We start from the raw sequence: 12,021 nt of genomic DNA on the forward strand, positions 1-12,021 counted from the left end.
AGAGGGCAGCCTTGTCTAAGTCCGCGCTCCACATGAAAAAAACCAGAGGCAACACCATTGATGAGGATATTGTAAGAGACCGAAGAGAGACATCACATAATCCAAGAGATAAAGGCATGGGGAAAGCTGATATGAGTGAGAGTAAAACGAAGATATGACCAACAAGCACGATCAAAGGCTTTGGAAAGATCAATTTTAAGAATAATAGACTTTTTATGTAGCTTTTTGATCGAATGGAGGGCTTCCTGGGCTGTCCCAATGGCTTCATGGATCTGGCGCTGACTGAGGAAAGCAAATTGTTCCTTGGAGATCATCCGAGAAAGGATAGGTTTGATACGAAGAGCAATAGTTTTAGAGATGATTTTGTAGATGCTATTACAGAGGGAGATGGGCCGGTAATCATCAAAAGAGGAAGGATTGTCTGATTTGGGGATGAGAGCCAGGAAAGTCACATTAAAAGCATCATACATTCTGCCTGTTCTTCTACAATCCTCTATAGTCTGAAGAAGATCATCTCCAATAAGCTCAAAGAAGGAGCTGTAGAATTCAGCCGGCCACCCATCTGGGCCCGGGCTCTTATCCTTTTTAAAGCACTTCAACACCGCTTCTAATTCACCTCTAGTGACCGGGGAATTTAAAGTTTCCACCTCATTTGGTTCTACAAACCTGGGCAAAGATTCAACGGTACGGATGATGCTCGACAATGTTATACCTGTTGGGGCTTTGTATATGTTAGAGAAATGTCTAACCCCCATGTTAGCCAGCTGCTCAAAGGAGTTTGCTTTTCTGCCATCATGGTCTTGAAGTTCCCAGATTGTATTGATTGACTTCCAGCCCCTTGCATATTGTTGAAATTTTTTTGAGTTTTCATCTCCAGCTTGTAACCAGAGCGCTCTACTCTTTAGCCTCCAGTGCTCTTCTTGCGAACGTAGAAGCTTGATTCTTTCAGATTCAAGAAGAGTTAGCTGAGCCCTTAAGTCAGCCGATGCCATGTTGCTGGGTGCCAAGGCTTCAAATTCTTTGAGAGCCAATTAAATCCCAAGTAGGTCTTCCTCTTTCCTCTGTTTCTCCTTAGCCCAGATAATTGTTTTCGATTTTAAACCAGCTAAATTTTTGGCAAAAACCACCGCAGGAGGGGAGGGATCATCTGGGGAACAGTGAATCCAAGAGTCAGCAACTAATTTCCGGAAGCTCACATCCAGGAACCATGAAGAGTTGAATTTGAAGGGCGCCGACGGTTTAAAATTATTATCCCTGAACTCCAAAAAGATGGGAGAGTGATCCGAGATCCCGCCTGAGCCCACCCATTGACGAAACAGATTCAAACTTGCTAGGAGAGGAGCCTTGATCAAAAAAGGTCCAGCCTTCTAGCCAGCGCCTCTGCCCCCGTTCTTCGGTTCCTCTAGGTCGGCTTGATCTTGGCAGGATCAATATTCAGTAAATCATGGGAGTCCAACAAATTTTCAAAGAAAGCTGTGAGGTGGTCACATTGACCCCGGGAACCCCACGATTTAGCCAACCCAAGGGAGAAATTTAGGTCTCCACCTATGATTAAGTTCCCATAGTGCATGAAATCAACCCCCATAAGCCTGTTCCAATATGATTCCCTGTTCTGACATGGACCATAAATATTGATGAGCCTGAGTGGCCTGTTAAGCTCCATCGAGGCTATATCAGCACCAAGAAAACCTCCCCCCCAGACATTGAGAATTTTAGTGGAGCGTTTATTGAAACCCAAGGCACAGTCGCCAAAGCAACCCCTAATATCCAGAAAGTGAAATTCCCAATCTGGGAGAAAACTTAATAACAGCCGATTAACCTGGCTTCCTTCGCCCAACGTTTCTTGCAAAAAAATAGCATCCAATCTTTCAGAAAGACAAAGTCTCTTGAGAGCCAATTTTTTGTCTGGGTTGGCTAAACCCCTGTAGTTGAAAGAGAGACAAATCAAGGGGGAACAATGTGTGGGTTTCCCTTTTCTCTAAGAACCCAGTCGATTGGGGATTGTACCCCTGAAGCCACTTCAACACCTGCCCTTTTGATGGCTTTAGAGATTTTAGATTGTCGGCCCCGGTGGGTTTATGGGTTATGGGAGGGGGGGTCTTTATCCAAACCGAAGGCCGTCGAAGGGAGCAGGGAGAGAACGAAGGAAGTAACGATGCAACCCGCTAGAATACTGGCTGCCTCCCTGAAATGAGACAGACCGCTCAGCAGAGGTATGGGGGATGGAGGCTGGGAGGGAAGGAGGGGCCGGAGGAACAGGACAAACTGGGGAGCACAACTTGCTAACCTCAGAAAACTACCTAGATATACACATAGAATAAGAAAAATTGATAGAACCCAAAACATCATGAGATAACTAAGTGGAAGAGGAAGGAGGAGCACCCGCAAAGGTCGAATCCCTTATACGAGAGTTGGTTGGAGGAGCCTCCGAGACCATGTCCTGATGAGAGACACGCTTTTTGAATTTTTAAACCGGAGAATCCACAGTATTGGAATTTTTACACCAACGTTTCGAATCCCAAATGGGATCCATCATCAGGGAAAAGAGAAAGATGATAAGAGAAAGATGATAAAAAGAAGAGCCAGATGAAATCTGAAGCTCTTCTTTTTATCCTTACTCTAATACTTTCGAGTGCAAGGATTTCACTCCAAGTATCCCCTCCGTACAGGGATAAGATATTGGATTTCAGAGATCTGTGGTTTGTGCTTTTTGAATTTTTAACCGGAGAATCCACAGTATTGGAATTTTTACACCAACGTTTCGAATCCCAAATGGGATCCATCATCAGGGAAAAGAGAAAGATGATAAAAAGAAGAGCCAGATGAAATCTGAAGCTCTTCTTTTTATCCTTACTCTAATACTTTCGAGTGCAAGGATTTCACTCCAAGTATCCCCTCCGTACAGGGATAAGATATTGGATTTCAGAGATCTGTGGTTTGTGCTTTTTGAAAGAATCCACAGTTGTAGAATTTATACACCAACGTTTCGAATCCCAAATGGGATCCATCATCAGGGAAAAGAGAAAGATGATAAGAGAAAGATGATAAAAAGAAGAGCCAGATGAAATCTGAAGCTCTTCTTTTTATCCTTACTCTAATACTTTCGAGTGCAAGGATTTCACTCCAAGTATCCCCTCCGTACAGGGATAAGATATTGGATTTCAGAGATCTGTGGTTTGTGCTTTTTGAATTTTTAACCGGAGAATCCACAGTATTGGAATGTTTACACCAACGTTTCGAATCCCAAATGGGATCCATCATCAGGGAAAAGAGAAAGATGATAAGAGAAAGATACACGCTGCTGTAGCTCTTGCTGAATAGGCATAGAAGACTCATGAGTGTCCGCCGGAGGAGGGAAATTTGACTCCGAAGTTTGAGTATAAGTTGAAACCAGCGATTTGGGAGGATTTTGGCTCAGCCTGGTCAATCTGGGACAATCTTTGTAAAGGTGCCCCACCTCATGACATTTCCGGCAGCGAAAGGGAATGCCTTCGTAGTCCAGGATTTGCCGACGAGTAATGTCGCCCATTTGGAGTAGATAGCTCTCCACCAGGCCCTCTTTGGTGTCTAGATACACTAGAATGCGAGCCATAGCCAAACAACCCATGTCTTGATAAGTCCTGTCATGATCCAAATAAACTCCTAAGTCATCTCCAATCACCTTGAAGATCTCATCAGCCCAAAACTGCAACGAGAGGGCAGGCAGGCGGACCCAAATCGGACCAGCGCCAAGATTCTCCTTTTCCGGGTCAAACATCGGCAACCATCTTTTCTAGTAGCACAAGGGTCATCTCGATGTGCCAGTATCGAGTCAGAACCCAATCTACCTGATCAGGGTGGGAAAAGATCAAGGCAAACCAACCACGGGATAGAGAAAGTATGCCAGGGAGCTGCATCAGAAGGTTGCCCCAAATCTCAGCAGTCCACTTCCGCAATCTCATAGGCGTGTAATTCCTACCCCGAACCCTGCCAATGAGCACAATGCTCTCTGTTAGGGCAGCTTGGGCCATTGTGATGCCCTCCCCAAAAACCAAGCGCCTGTCCCTTTCTTTGGTTTTCGAGTTCCTAGATTTTTTTGCTCACCGGGGCGGTGTATGGGCAGCCTGTTCGCCCTCCGCTTGGCTGTTGTCTTCTGAGTCCGAGGATCTGATATCCTCCATGCCTTGTTCTAGCCCAACAATGCCATTGAAGAAGCTCGAGGGCGGGGCAGTGCCCACTGGTTGGAAGGTCGGGTAAAAGCAGACCCAAGTAGCCCCAACTGTTCTGGTGTCAATCCTTGAGAAAGAGGCCACAACCCACTAACCCCTTCTGCCGAGGAACCAACACCACCTTGTAGGTTTGCGCCCGCCGGATACGCCTGAGACCAAACTCGGAGTTCTGAAGGTGAAGGAATGGAGAGAAAAGGGGGCTCCGAGCCCTCTCCGGGGCTAAAAATACCTTCCGTCACAGCCGTTAGTGGTTGCGGGTTGTCCAAGTCCTGTATGGTAACGTCCATGTCGTTCATTAGCATAGTAACCTCTTCCACCCTCGTGATTGGTAAACTGGCAGCCACCGGCTTAGTCACAGCAGGAACCGGACGGGTGAAGTTGACCCAGATGTCTTATGCGTTCAGAGATTCAGTTGAATAATCTAATAGCTGCTCATCCATCCAAGCGCCAACTGCCAAGGTTACACCAGACACCGTTCCAAGAAAAAACGAAAAATGAGGACCCCTGTTGACCAGGGTGAGGAATGTTCCTCCCGGGAAATACCACTGGTAACACGACTCATTAAAACCTTCTGCCAAGAGACAAACCCGTAGAGACCGTAACCTCCCGGCTAAACCCTCGTGACAACATCAATAGCCCGTAACCTCCGGGTCCAAAAACCGTTTCCCCCACCGTTGCAAATGAAACAACTAGGATGATGCCCTTCTTGAAACTGCAAAATTATTGAAAAAACAAAGGATGGAAAACTCGCAGGGACCGTAACCACCCGGCTTAACCCTCGTGACAACAGCATAAAAACGCTTCCCCCGTCATTGCAAAACAAAACCACAAGGAAGAAACCCTTCTTGAAACTGACAAGTTAATGAATAAACTAAGGAGGGTTTGCTGGTCCCCGCACAGAGAACCGTCGGCCACTTCCTCGGGAAGATAAGACAAAAATAGAAGCTCACCACCAAGTTCCTCAAGTTTAGATAGACCGTCAACGGGCAGCAAGAAGCCTAAAGGTCGGTAACCATAGCTTACATTGCAACGAAGTCGTAGTAACCCAGTCCCGCCTTCAAACCCTACAGAGCTCCACCATCGCGCCATTGAAGGTTCTTATCAGCCTTCAAGTACATAAGTTGCTTGGTTAATCATTGGATCTTCACTTGAAATCTTTGTCTTTTGAATTGAAACATCTGAATATGTTTTTACTACCACTAGTTTTTTATCTTTTTTTTTTTTTTTTCAGTTGTGATATTGACTGGATCGGTATTTGTTCCTTTTTCTTCAACTTGGACTGTTACGTTTGAAGACTTCGATACTTCTTTCGTGATAAGTTCTTCTAGTTTGTTTTTTAATGATTTCTTATCATTTTAAGTTTCTTAATTTGAGTTAGTAGACTTTGATTATGATTTTTGAGTCGTAAGAGTTCTTCAGATCTGATTCACCAACTTTATTTTCAATGTTTTGATGTTCAACCTTTGATTTGTTTTAATAACCTCTGATTAAGGTTTTTGAAGCACAATTTTTCTTGTTCCTTGTCGGATAGATTCTCATTGAATTTCTTCTTGCGACATTCCTCTTCTTGTTCTAATTTTTGCTTTGTAGCTTTGGCCTTCTTGACCTTCGCAAGTAATTTTGGACTATGGTCCCTTAGACGCCAAATTTCTCTGTTACTTTTTGTTGATTCCTTGTAAAACCGATCTTCAAGATCTTTATATTTTGCAAGTTCTTCCTTTAATATTTTAATTTGTGTTTGTGTATTATCCTGGTATTCTTCCAGAGTACACAATTTCCGGCATGTTGGAAAAAATGCGTTGCGATTTTTAAAAATCGACGAATACCCAAATGCTGTTCTACAAAATGGACATTTGGTCCAAAACGTGGAATTTTCTATGGAATCCATTGTTCCTTCATTCATTTCTAATTAGACTCCATTTTTGATTTTCGATAATTTTACTTCAAACAATATTTTAACGTCAATGATATCTGACCCTTTTAATATATGTTTGTACTTCAAAACATCTTTTTCTTTTGCTTTATAGAAGTTTCTTAAATACTAGTTAAAATACTCCTTTTGAACCCCTTTTACATTTCAAAGGTATTTAACTATTTTTGTATACCGGTTTTATATATATATATATATATATATATATATATATATATCTATATTTAATTTTTTAATTTTTTTGTATTTGATTTTTTTTTCTTTGTTTTGTTTTTATTAATTTAATTACTGAAGGTTTTTTTTTAATCTTTTATGAATGGCCAAAGGTTTGATGGAAAAATGGAGAAGCTCCAAACTCTGGGTAGCGAAACGCTTTAATTGTGATGACAACAAGTTGATGAAGGGTTGATGGCCAAGGGCCAGATCAAACTGGCTCTGTGTAGCGGTTGAGTGGCCAGAGGACCAAACAACTTTGATACCGATGTATCAAACAAAGTTCATATATGCAATAATCTTCAAAACACTTGGTACACAAAGACATCCATTGAGGATAAGAATGTATATTGAAAAAAGTATATAAGAATTGATATGAGATATGGTGATTACATATGAGGGCCTACTTATATACCTAGGCAGGTGCCCTTCATGAATGGTCATGTCCTTAGAGACGTCCTTCTTCATAACTAATTATTACATAATTAATTATTATTATGATTGTTATTATTTATTTTATTTTTATATAAATTATATTTATAACATTGTGTCATCTTTTGAGGGTCGATTCACACTTATGAAGGCTATGGTAGCTGTGGGGGTGTATTGGCTACTTGAAAGGGTTCTTGGATAATGTAGATGAGTGGCTCATGATGAGTTGTCAATCCAATGAGACTATCTTGATGAGATGGACTTGCCTTGAAGCCTTGAGTTAAAAATAAGTGAGTTGGTATGAGGATTACTTTCATTATATATTGATGTGATTTGATTGTATGGGGGTTTAATCACCCAAATTTTGGCTTGTAGAGGCATCTTCCATGCTTCATGGAGTGCCTTGACCCAAGATATTACCATGGGCTTTCTTTTGAGGCATTATGTGGAGTTATTGGTGCATCATTAGAGGCCTTTATTGAGTTGTTTTGAAGGAGATTGCCCCCTTATTGGACGTCATTTTTCTGATTGGGGGTTTTGTGGCCCATTCTTTGACTTAAAAAATCACTTGCATGATTCATGGAAGTCCCTTGACGAAAGACATAACTATGGGCCCTCTTTTGGGCCATCATTTGTAGGTTTTGGACCGTTATTTTGCATATACTATGGGGCTGTTCTCATAGTGCCGCCCTCTTTGAGGATTGCTTCACTAGCTTTTATTGAGGTTGTTGCACAAGATAAGGAAGGATGTTGAAGACTTGACTTGAAGACACCATTGAACCACCATCTTCATTGGTGGATCGTTGACCACTTGCACCATTCAAGGAGCCTTTGGAGGCTAGTTGTTGGCAGATTGGACCATTTGTTCTCTTCTTTGGAGGATCGACTCCTCTCTTTGAGGGTTTCACTCATGATTCATTGCACATGTGGCTTGATGACTTTATTTTAATGGTGTGTTAGTTTACTTGATTTTAGGAGTTAATTTGATTTAGTTTGCTTAAGCTAGATCTAAGGAATTAAATCAAATAAGAATATTTTATTGTAAAGAAATTTAGATCTCACTCTATAAATAGAGGAGAGCTTCCTCATTTGTACTCATGGTTGGATTGTGAAAGCACTCCTCTCCTTGGAGCTTAATGGAAATATATTTATTGGAGCAATTTTGGTGTTAAGGGCTTTATCTATGTAGTGATTATTTTTGACTTAGAAGAAGTTGTTTTTTCTTGGTTATTTCTTCTACATCATTAAAGGCATTATTGTGATTACTCAAGACTACCACAAGGCTACTAAGGTCAATCCATTTGAAGGGAAATTTTGTCACTTGGAGGGAGGATGTCTAGAGGCCATTCTCACATGCTCTCCTTTGTTGGTTTGGGGTAAGGTTTAATCCTCCTTGCTAGGCCATACTCTAAAGTTCCTTAGTAAGGGTTTTGATTCTATTTCATGCCATAGTTGATCTTGTGGTTGAAGGTTTTCCCCTCGAAGGAATTCCCTCTAGTGGGGCCATGATTTCTTGATTTTTCTTCATTAGTTGAGGGTTCAATTTAGCTATCAGGTTCTAACCTTTTTCCCTAATCCATAAGCATTGGGTAATCGACCTGAGATGGTTTTCTTCTTGATCTTATCTTGCCACTTGATTCCTCTTGACTCCATAGCCTTGGTGGGATATTGGCACCAATCTGTTGAAAATATTTGCGAGAAAAGGGTTCCTTGATTTGTGCCTTAATCATAGGAACCAGAATGAATTCCTTCTTGTGCATGACTTGAGTTCCTAAAAATTAGGAGATTCCCTACAAATTAGGACAAGTTCCTATAATTTAGGAATTAGTCCCTAAAAATTGGGACGAGCTAGGATGCAATTAACTGAAGTGTTGAAATTGAAAGTCGAGTTATTGATTTTCTAGTGTGAGTTGATTGAGGAAAAACACTAGTGATTGAGTTTGAAGTATTTGACTTGGAATAGGGTGAGTTGCATGAACAATTAAGTCATGCTAACTCAATCAATCACAAAATCATTCCTTAATTAGAAAACTCACTAATTTTAACCATTCAAATTGCCTTTAAAAGGAGGAATGAAGGCACAAGTTTAATCATTGTTTTGGTGAGCATGAGTTGGTGAGACCAAGCAATAGGAAGCACGAGTTTGTGCATGGAGCTTGTGAGAGGAAGAGTGTGCAAGAGAAGCTTATGCATAGGTTGGTAGAGGTCAGCATAGATCAACAATATTGCAAAGGTTTCAAGCTTAGATCAAGTAGGAAAGACAAGTGTGTATTTCAGATTGAAACACTTGTATTTTGTAAGAGATCAACTGCGCAATTTCTCTATCAATAAAATTCTCAAACAAGCAAAGGGTTTTCCCAATTGGTTACCCTATAAAAATTCCGTCTCTTGAATTGTGAATTGTATTTATTTCTATTCCTATTCTGCTGCATATAGTAGAGAAATTTTGTGTTCATGTGAGAAGAAATTTTATTTCAGATTGCTCATATTAGCAGATCAGAATTTCGTGGAATTTTTACACAATCTTCACATCCTTCCACCACCTTTTTCCTTTTTCAAAAACCTATAAAAAATCTCGCTAAAAAAAATTTAATTGAGGCAACTTTTGACATCACCTTGTGCTCTTTTGACTAAGCCTTAGTGATCCAAGTAGGGAAGTCCCCCTTGAGTCAGAGGAGAGCCGACCTACAGTGAGGGGATGGGATGTTAAGGTGACAATCGATGACCTTCCTAAAAAGTTCTTGTTAGATTGTGCATTGGGTAATGGGGCTTTTATCACGTAGGTACAATTTGGGTGGGAATAGGATAAATTATGAAATTATGTTTTAACCACCCCTCCTAGGCAAGACCCCATTGACCATTCCTTCATTTAAAACTTTGTACGATTACAAGGCCATTAAGCCTATGCAATAATTTAAAGTTGCTTATGTATTTTTTCCTTTTTTGTTTAATATTTGTAATCCATAAGCATATGCTATTTGTAATAGTATAATCTTTATACTATTTTGACATCCTTTTGACATCATTGTTAAAAATATTTGGTACATGTCAACCTTTTATGACAACATAAGCACATGCAAGTGGCTTAGTGGAACATATGGATTATCACATGGGTTCACATGTGAGCTTTGATGTGGAACAAATTTGTGGTTGGGTTGAAATCCATTTTGTGATGGGATGCTTTTCATATATGTTTAGGGCGATGGTGATGGATCTGTTGAAAATTGGGTAGCTATGGTCAAAATTTCATCACCAAATCAATAAAGAAAGGTCACATTTTTGACCCTTGACCAAGTCAACCTAAAGAAGACAAGTTTGCCACAAGAAGGAAATTGACCCTCCTAGACCTCATATAAATAGCCAATCGATGCAGCTCATTTTGGCATCACATCACATCACACATTCATCTTTGAAATAATAGGTTGAGTTCACATGTGCGAAGGGGCAGGAGACTTTTTTGTTTGACTAAAGTTGACTTTATGATTTGTTTTGGGATTGCGTTGACCAATGCTAACTCTTCTCGACTTGGGTTGTTCGTCTTCTCTTCGGCCGAGATTTTCTCTGTGGTTGGAGGCCGAAAATTGCAGAATGATTTGACTCTGTTTGACCTTTGAATTTCTGGGACGTTGACTGAGGTCGACCACAGGTTTTGTTTAGGGTTTGACCACATGCATCTTGACTAAAGTTTTGGATCTATTGACTACGAAAGGAAAGTTGAATTCATTGCTAGGTTGATCGAACTTTTCTGGGAAGTTTGACTATTGACTTTGACTGGAATATGTTGATTGTTGACTGCTGTTAACTGTACCTACATAGGCCAAAAAATTGCAGACTGATATTCTAGACCAAATTTGACTTTCTTTCATCATTGATTGTTTGTGGATTGGTTGACTTGGAAAGTCAAAGGCTTAACTTTGACTGGTTTATGGATGTACTATTGGACTGATGTATCTCATGCTGAACATTGATTGACTAATAGAAGAAGAATAATTGATTAAGGGTTTTCTCCCTTGTGGGGATTTTCCCTAGTCTTTGACCAAATATTTGGGTCTCATTGTGCTTAGCTATCTTCTATTGTGCATTTGCTATTTATTGCAGTGTTCCACGGGGACTCACCCCCCCTAGGGGTCTAGTTTCCTCACTCCCCAGTGCTCCGAGGACTTGGGGACGAGTAGGGGACGTTTCCCCACGCCCCCAAAAATGAGGAAACTCAGGGGACGTGCTAAGGAGTCGTTTCCCTTTCCTGAGGGGGCATTTCCGAAAAAGGGGACGTGGGGGGACGTGGGGGGGGACGAGAGGGGGCGTGGGGGGACGTGGCACACGTTTATGCAAAAAAAAAACGATTTTAATTAACTTAACCCTAAAACTAATCTTTAATTAACAGTTAAACTAAGCGTAGGCTTTTGGAATTTAGCTGTTTCATGTTATAAAAATGGTAGGGTGAACACATAACAACACACACAGCCTTCACGCGTTGTGTGTGTTGTTATTACTAGATCTGATCACTCCCATGCATGGAACCTCGATGGCATCTGTTGGAACATTGCAGATTGCAGAATGGACCCTTGATATGGCTATCACATTGGTAATGTGATTTGGTTATTTTCAGGAATTCTGGAGTGCAAATATTAGACAGAATTGAAGACAGATCTTGAGGATTTCTATCACTATGAACCATCGGCCCTCTGATTAGACAAATTCTGAGTTTGATCCAAACAAATTCATTTATCTGTGGTTGCTGCTCAATATTACCCTACACATTCTGTGAGGAGATCATCCTTGAAGTGGTTACTCATCAATGCTTCTCTGCTTCTCTCAAAGGTCGGCTCTTCAAGATTCATTATGGATGATCAACATCAGAGGCTCCCTCTTGTGAAGAATTCAGTTTGTGACGATAAGAAATATTAGAAGGCAAAGAAGTTCAACATCAAATTAACTTAACTTTTGTGTGGCAGTGCTTGCTTTCTAAAAGACACACCGATCACGTTGAAGTATTTTTGATTTCTCTAAGTAACCCTAACTGCTGTCTTACAAGTATCTGTATAATCAAGTTACAGTAATCCTTGAGGTCATTGTAATTTGAATTTAAACAAGAGTTTCAAAGTAAAGGAGCAGACGCTGTAATACATATAGCCAAATTGTCAGATATGGAAGCTACAGGTTTAGATTGCAGATTTTTGGAGTTATGATAGAAGTATGAGTAATGTTCTAGACACAAATGTGCATCAGTGGACAGAG

Source organism: Pinus tabuliformis, chromosome 5_2 (genome assembly GCF_031772625.1).
Source record: "Pinus tabuliformis cultivar Carrire ecotype Pingquan chromosome 5_2, CPIR1, whole genome shotgun sequence".
Taxonomy (NCBI): domain Eukaryota; kingdom Viridiplantae; phylum Streptophyta; class Pinopsida; order Pinales; family Pinaceae; genus Pinus; species Pinus tabuliformis.